Source organism: Sinocyclocheilus rhinocerous, unplaced genomic scaffold (genome assembly GCF_001515625.1).
Source record: "Sinocyclocheilus rhinocerous isolate Xijiao unplaced genomic scaffold, SAMN03320098_v1.1 scaffold2033, whole genome shotgun sequence".
NCBI classification, from domain to species: domain Eukaryota; kingdom Metazoa; phylum Chordata; class Actinopteri; order Cypriniformes; family Cyprinidae; genus Sinocyclocheilus; species Sinocyclocheilus rhinocerous.
In genome coordinates this window covers 149,170-158,198 of record NW_015635542.1, presented here as the reverse complement: position 1 = coordinate 158,198, position 9,029 = coordinate 149,170, and positions in this window count along the sequence as shown.

The following is a 9,029-nucleotide window of genomic DNA, read 5'->3' as shown; positions in this document are numbered from 1 at the left end:
GGAGCCGCCCACGTTGGTCCCGCTTGTACGGTTTCTGGGCGCTTGGTCAGCGCTACCCAGCCCGTCTTGCTGGCTTCTGCGGACCATCAGCCTCGGCTATGCGATTCAGTTCGCCCGGCGCCCTCACTGTAGTGAAGCGGATACCGCTGAACTTGGGGCCGATGCCCCTGTTCTGTGTGCAGAGATCGCAGTCATACTGGCGAAGGATGCGATAGAGTTTTCATGTGTCGATCCTTCCACTCCACAGACCATTTCTGCGGTTTGAGTTCGAAGGATGGGCATATCAGTACAAGGTCCTGCCCTTCGGGTTGTCCCTGTCTCCCCGTGTCTTTACGAAAGTTGCGGAGGCAGATAGATAGATAGATAGATAGATAGATGATAGATAGATAGATTCAATTTCTATTTTCTTTCGTCATCAATCATGATCATGTGTACATGAAAAGCAGTCCGGACTACCCTCTGTAGTCTTCTGAGGTCAGATTTGGTAGCTGAGCTGAACCAGACAGTTATAGAAGTGCAGAGGACAGATTCAATGATGGCGGAGTAGAACTGTTTCAGCAGCTCCTGTGAGTTTGTGAAACAGTTTGTGACTTGTGAGAAACATAACTGGATCACTTACCTGATGCTGCATGAGAGCGAAATATATGATGTTGCCCCAAGGTGCTTCCAATTAACAGCAGTTATGTGTTGAAAAGCAGGCCTATTCTGAGACACTTTCATTCATTAGAGTTTCAAATGTATCCTGAGATCTCAAAAAGACGAGATAACTGGGTGATAATGGGCCTAGTTTCGCTGCTCTCACCAGCCATGAAAATTATTCCCAATACAATAAACTGAAGTATTGAAACTTGAGCTTTGAGATTTGTTCGTTTTTAACTTTGAGAGCTTTCCATGAGAGCAATACAATCATTCAACACTTTACACCTACTGTTAGCTCCAGGCGGGTATCAACATGATTAGTCATTCTGCGCAGTATAGATTCACAGATATACCTGCTGTATTTTGTTTTGTACAACAGGCAACATTTGCAGATATACATCATCTTTACCCATAATGCGATGTCTTAATCTGTGTTTATACTATTAAAACAAATTGAAAATTGGATTTAATTCATTCAAATTAAACACACTGAGATCATTCAGTGAAGCTACTTTCATCTTTCACAGAAACTACACAATTGTTCTGCAGTTAAACAAAGTTTTGTCATTCAGTACTTTTACAGGTATTGACTGTGCTATGCTTTTTTTTATGCACACTCAAATACATAAAAACTATAGTGGTTCTCAGCTTTTTGGATTCCAAGGCCCCCCTGTTGTCCAAGAAAGTACTTTACTCTTGTGGAGATATTTTGCTATAATAATGAGAAAGCTGCTTGTTTTCAAACTTTAGTAGATGTGTTGGTAGTTTCACTTTCTAATTACAGAAAAATACCTTGCCCTCAGAAGCAATATTTGTATGTGGAATTGGCTTTAAGACAAAAAAAAGTCTCTAATGAGGCATAATTTTGTGTTTAAGTATGACTTCTCTGCACTTCCTAACCTGCAAATCATTTATTCTCAGTCGGGCTCTGGAACTGCCAGTCAGCTATAAACAAAGATGATTTCATTCCTGCCCTCTCAATATCCTGAGTCAGCCTGAGACCTAGATTCACCCTGAGGGCATGTGCCTGGTGCTCACCACTCTCTCACCAATCTACCTTTCCTACGTGGTCTTCGCTTCTCCTACTAACCCTCTCAGCTAATGTAAATAAAGCTACAGACAGTCTGTGTTCTCCTCCAGGCCTCCTGACTCTCTCATGTTCTTCACAAACAAGATCAGCAGCACTCCAGGCACCTGGAGTCTGTTCAAATCCTTAAGCACTCTCACTAACAGATGATGACTTTGTTATTTTTCAGGGATGGACTCATCATAGGGAAAACTGGAATTTTTCTTATGAATCCAAAATGAATACACACACAGAAAAAAAAGTCCAAAAAGTGTACCTTGTACTTTAAATTGTAAATTGTACTTTATTTACCCTTCAAAAGTAGTATATTGTAGTACCTCGAGGGTACATATTACTACTCTAAAATACCAGTATTCAAAGGTAGATAAGGTGCAAAGTTGTCCCTTAAGGGGTACTTCCACCTTGACAAGCTGTTTTACCTCTAAAGATACATTTTTTCCCCACTTTTTTTCTGACAGTGTACTGTGTATACAAATGAAGGTTTAAAGGTAGAAAAAAAAAAAATCCTCATTCAGCAGAAATCAATATTTCAGATTTTCACAAGTTTCTTTTTTTTCCTCAACAAAATTCTCCATTGAAGGGTGTTTTTTTCCCCAGTTTGTTTCTGAAGAATCTAATGATTCTCAATAGCAACCTGTTTGAGCTGCTTCAAGAGAACGACCATACATGTGTGTTGTATTTATTAATTTATAATTTAATCATAATCGTTTATCATTTGATTATTTAATTGCTCCATTTAATACATTTTTTACTTGTTTACTTAGATTTTCTTAGATTGTTTAATTTAATTCTTGTGTAGTTTCAAGATATATTTCTCTTGACGAGTTTCAATTTCAGTCTTTAATGTTGATGTTGTCGATGTTATGAAACAGTAAGGACCAAAGACGTGCACAGACATTTTGAGGGGCAGGGGCTAATCTAAACAAAACATTAACACAACTCTGATTTACCAATTTATTTTAATTCCCTCACACTCACCCAAATGTTTCATGTTGTTTGATTTTTCAACAGATGTCTACAAAATAATCAGTTCACGTAGAGAGACCATGGTCTTCTTTAGCATTCACTAATTTTATCACAAGTACAGGCAACAACAAAGGAAACTAAGCCACAATGTGCATTTTTTATATGCTACTAGTTTCATGTATATATTTAGAATAAATGACTGCACAAAGCTGAGGGACATATTTTCACTAATAATTTGTTTATTTTTCACAAGACAATAAATTGTTTTAATTATTTTGTTTGCTTCTGTAGATTTCTTCTAAATTAACCAAAAACAAGCTATCTGCATATTTAAACATACCATTTCAAGGGTAAAGTCTCTTGATGTAAATCATTAACTAATAACTGGGGAAGTTCTGTGGTGATATGCTTTATTTTGTTTATCCTATTCATCTGCAATGCCTTGTGTCAAATGTATGCATTTTTTTTTTGTTATTACTTAACGCCTGATTTGCATATCGATGTGGCGATTCTGAAGACATTATTAAGTTTATTGTATTCATCTGTCGTTTCTCCATTAAGTTAGCCTGTATGCCCATGGTATAATATTGCCTTAGCTAAACTTTAGCTAACTTATGACATGGTAGCTCATGAGTCATGGATGTTAGCAAGACAAATTAACTATATTTGTCTTTTGGATAATTAGCTGTAAATTCGAGGCACAGGTAGCTTAGGCTTTCGTTCATCACCACTCACCTCCACAGTAAGACAAACACAACTGGAACGCGAGGGAGGGCTTCACTTCTGTGGCTCTCTGCCTGTCTGTGATATGCATGTGCCGATCAGTGTTTGCTGCACTCCCCAGAAAAAAGGGCACTTTTTCTCGAGGAAGAAAAAGGGCAGGTGCTCAAGCCCCCTTTGATGTCTATGTGTGCACGTGCCTGGTAAGGATGATGCTGAAGCAATAATCTTCCATTGCTTTTGGTTGATATGATAAAACTTGTTGGATTTGTACTGGTCAGAGGAAATATGCAACTAAGGTTGTTCAATAATGGGTTACTGCTCACGTTTTGATAATCATCACTTTGTCTCCTCTCAGGCAACAACTCCTCTCAACTCCTCACAGTGTTATTAGCTGATTTTGGATAGCAGACAAGAATTGTTAACTGGTTTGGGGTATCAGACAAAACTTTGCTGACAGTTTTAGGTACCTAACGGATGTCTTCTAATAGGATCTGGAGAGACTGAAAGATGAATCCAATATTCCTGCCATCTGATCTAACATGTGTAGCATTGTCGGCAGGATGTCAGCACAATAACATTTCTACATAAATGTGTTTGGATCAATAGCTGATACAAGGAAACGGATTTAGGCGGCGGAGCCCACATTGCACCTCTTTTTGTCTTGCCCTATTTGCTGCCAGTTTCTGCCCACATCAAGTTCAAGGCACTGAGGCTTGAAGATAGAACAAGACTTAGGGTTCACTCTGGAAGTCTGTGATCTGTGAGTGAACAATGTCTTGTGGTGTCTCCACGAAGAGGCACATTTTTTGTACAAACAAAATTTTTTTTTGTGTTCTGTTGAAAACCTGAGATGCAGAACCTGAGATAAAAAATAAAAAAACGCAAGGACTAGAGACGCATTTTAAAATCCTGAGCAACTTTTACCTTGTGCTGTTTTCAGAAATCCATGTTATATGAAAAACGTAGCAAAAGACACTAGAAATGAGCACAATGTTCAAAAACATCCATCTTGTGCATGTTTACATAAAAAAAACAATGGAAAAGCAGTATTCTGTGTAAATGGCCTCAACACTCTGTTCTAACTGTAAAGTTGCTTTGCAACGATTTGCATCGTGAAAAGCGCTATACAAATAAACTTGAATTCAATTGAATTCTAACCAGTGTTTCAATGTTGCTCCGATTAGTACAGTGTTGTACCGATTAGCCCGTCCCACACTGAAAACTCATTTATGAGGAAGGATTGATTTTAGAAAGTTGGAAAATTGGACTATTATATGACGATGTTGTCAGACAACAAATGCTCTATGAATGCATGTTGGCTTTCTCAACTTTAATTTTTTCTATCTCTTTTCCTTATCTTACCTAAATCTCTGTTGTAGCATCATTAGCCTTTAGCAAGTGATTTAAGAAGTTTTGATTAGTATTTACAACCCTACATCATAAACTGATATGTGCTCCCTCATTTAGCGTAGGGTTAAGGTGTCGTGAAACGAGCTGTAAATTCCACTAGCTGTGTTGTCAACTCTACAGCCTGCAGGGTAAATAAAATAGTAGCATAAACCAGCTAAAAGAGTATGATAAATCATGACGACTATCATGTTTGCTCAGAACCTTTGGTGTGACCTAGTTTGTGCTCATCACAACCAGCATTATATACAGCTGTGACAGTTCACTGATGACAGCGTTCATAATATTTGCCATTATTCTGCTGTGCCAGAAGAATATTACAACTTCGTTGTTGACTTATTTCATGTTTTATCTTGTGAAGAACTCTAGAGTAATGAAGATGGTACTAACTTAAACAGCATACAGTCAGATGTAACATTTTAAATTGGCATACACCAACAATGGCATTTGCTTTCGCTTAAGTCGTGCTGTGTGATTACAAGCATGACAGTTTATAGGACAATTTGTTGCTCTTAGCTTTCAAAGCCAAAAAAGTTCCTGCTATGATGGAGTTTTATGAATGGTTTTATGATGGAGTTTAAGAATTCTTAAAGGGATGGTTTACCCAAAAATGAAAATTCTGATATTAATTACTCACCCTCATGTCGTTCCAAACCTATAAGACTTTCATTCATCTTCAGAATGCAAATAAAGATATTTTTGATGAAATCTGAGAGCTTTCTGACTTTCCATAGACAGCAACGTTCAAGGCCCAGAAAGGTAGTAAGAACATTGATAAAATAGTCCATGTGATATCAGTGGTTCAATCTTAATTTTATGAAGCTACGAGAATCATTTTTGTGTGCAAAGAAAACAAAAATAAAGACTTTATTCAACAATTTCTTCTCTTCCATGTCAGTCTCTGCTGCACATTCACGAGAGTCCCACGGCATATACAGGCAGCATGACACAATGGTGTCCACTTCCATACAGATGAATTGTTTGGGAGAGTCATCTTAGAGTCAAAGGGGTATGGCCTTTATATAAGTATTTTGTCCTCTTCACTTCTTAGATGCTGAATCCACATTAAGCAGCTCTTACTATCTGTTAAACTGTGCCTGTTTGATCACTCACTGCAAATATGTAGCTTTATATTGCCATTTAGTTATAAAAACTAATGATTGGTGTCCAGTTGATTTTAGCATAGATTCAGCTCATTGCTTTATTCACTGGTTGCATTAATAGGCATATTAGTGAATGACTAAAGTCATCATTATTACTGTTATTAGTAGTAGTATTTGTAGTATTATGTATTTAAAATGATCAATAATTCAATGCACATCTAATACAGTTTGGGGTCAGTAAAACGTTTTTGTTTTGTTTTGTTTCAGCAAGAATATATTAAATAAAAAGTTACATATATTTGTAATGTTTATTATTATTATTATTATTTTATTTTTTTATTCACAGAATCCTGGAAAATGTATCACGGTTCCAATAAAAAATATAGCAGCATAACTGTTCTCAAAATTGATAATAATCCGAAATGTTTCTTGAACTCTAAGTCAGCATATTAGATTGATTTCTGAAGGATCATGTGAAACTGAAGACTGGGGTAATATGGCTGCTGCCACCACAGAAAAAAAGGTTACATTTTAAAATATGTTCAAATTATATACTGTATTTGTAATTCTCATTGCAGGACTGACCAGTTATTTGCAGCATGTTTTTTAAGCAGTGGCCTTTCAGGTGATGTATTAATCCCAATTTCAAAAAATGTATCCTTATGACTGGTTTTGTGGTCCAGGGTCACAAATAATAAGCGGCATTGACGAAAAAAAATCCCACCCAGTGAAATGACAGTTCCAGTTCAGCAAAATGATAGTTAAACATCAAGACAATTTAGTCATTTAAACCATCTTCCTTTCTCCTCTGCCAGGCTTAAGTGGAGTGAAGGGTTTAGTCTTATCTACTCAGGCGACTGTAAGACTCATCTTCCATGTGTCCGCACATATTGGGTAAAGCAGGGATTTAAGGATAGAGAGTAAGTAGACCCCTTCATCCTTGTAAATGGGTAATGAATGTAAGAAGTAGCATTATTGTTCACTTGACAATAGATGGTAAAAGAGTTGTAGATGTGCCCAAGTGATCATATTCGTATTACATTGGAAGAAGTCCCTTTTATATGAAAAGCACAAAAGTCACTTTATTTGTGGAAATAATTATAGAATTTTCTTTTTCTCCTTATTGTGGGGCTGTCTGTTTATGAGTAAAGACCTGGCCAATGGTACAGCACGGTCCAATACTTCCAATAATATTTATATGTATTTCATTATATTCCCTTCAGTGATGGAGATTATTTCACCACTAGGACACAGACAGTATTTATCTGACGGAAGAGGAAAAACATTACCGGCTAGTGGAATTGATGGAATACGCACAGAGGGCAAACATATTTGTTTTAGACATTGATTTAAAGTAGCCATTGAGAGGAAGGGGTCAAGAACTCTAGCAGCAAACACTAACAATAGCCAAATGGATGAAAGATTTTCTAATTTTCTCAGTCTGAAAGGGTTGAAGAAAGAAAATATTGATATACTGAGAATGTGAATGGACCACCATGTGAATGGTGTGTGAATTTGTGGTGTACTTGTAAGCATAACAGCATGATTGGTGGTAATTATGTGCTCTTTAGAAGATAAACTGCACGTATATTCCTCAGCGACAGTCTATCTTTCTTTCAGTTACACACTGCACACAAAGACCAAACATAACATTTACATTCATCTCGTAAATTCTTTTAAATATCAGGTCCATAATAATGAGTTCATTACATTGTAGAAATGACTTATAAATAAATCAGCATTTTACATTACATTTACATTATATTCAGAGTTATTTGATGAATAGAAAGTTCAAAAGAACAGCATTTATTTGACAGAATAACAGAATTTAATTGTCATTAATTTTTTGTATTAATAATTAAAGCGTTAATAAATTAATTATTAAAAATATCCTTACTGATCCCAAACTTTTGAACAACAGTGTACTATGATAAAATCTGGCAAAGTAAGCATACTCATTGGCAGTGGCGCCTGCATGTGTACGGCTGTACGCACTGTGCATACCATGAGCGCTCAGACTGACCTGAGATTTGCCCCGCAAACATTTCAGCAGTTATTATAGGCCTGTGTCGACTGAACAAGACATGCCATTAATTATGAATTTATCAGTCTTTTGCATGCCAAAGTCAATTTCTGCATATAAATATTACGCCAAATAAAAGCAGAAAATCGTGCTATACGCACTTTCATGAGATCGGGTTAGCCTACAACAATTAATTTGCAGGCTATTTTACAAATGGGAATGCAACGAATTCATGACAATGTTTTACATTCCCGTAAAATTTATAGTGATAAGTACTTTAAAAGCGTCTGGAATGCAATAAAGTATTTTTAAAAGCTGTTTTTAAAGCATTTGCTGCATGGATTTAAAAAAAAATAGGCTAATAAATAATTCACATATCAGACAAAATTGCTTGAAGCAAATCCTTTAAATTTTAAGATATTCAGAACAGAGCAACATAAAAATATGAAAATATAAGCAGCTAAACAATTATAGGACAAAGTTTTCTATATATGCCATTATAATTTGTGTTTTATTTTTTAATTGTACAGAATTATAAAATAAAACGCAAATTATAATCGGGCCTGTTTTAGGCTTTTCCTTATTTTTATATTTTAGGCATCCATCAATTATGGTGATGAAAAAAATGACTCGCCATCTCCTCATTGGACCGCCTTTAGAGAGAAATACATCTTTATGGATTACATAATGAAAGCCACAACGTTTTGTTGATATTGTGAGTGCACACAAATAAAAGTAGGCCCTATTGCAGTTTAGAATGATGTATTACTCTTACCTTTATGAGCAAAAATTACTGCGTATTTAAGTTGTTTCCACTGTTAGAAAAAAAAATGCAAGTGATCACGCTGGCGCCTCTGTGTCCTGCAGAGCGCGCTTCAGCTTACACTCTCCACACAAACGATTGGAAATGCGTCTAACAGCGCACATTTATATAGGTTAAACATTTAAACTAACATTGTGATATGCTTGAACTGTTTTATATCTATATATTTTATTTTAGGCAAGTCGTGATGATTTGAGAAGGCTAAATTGATCAAACATATGATCAACTCACTGTCTGCCGCTGGCCGCTTGGTCGTTA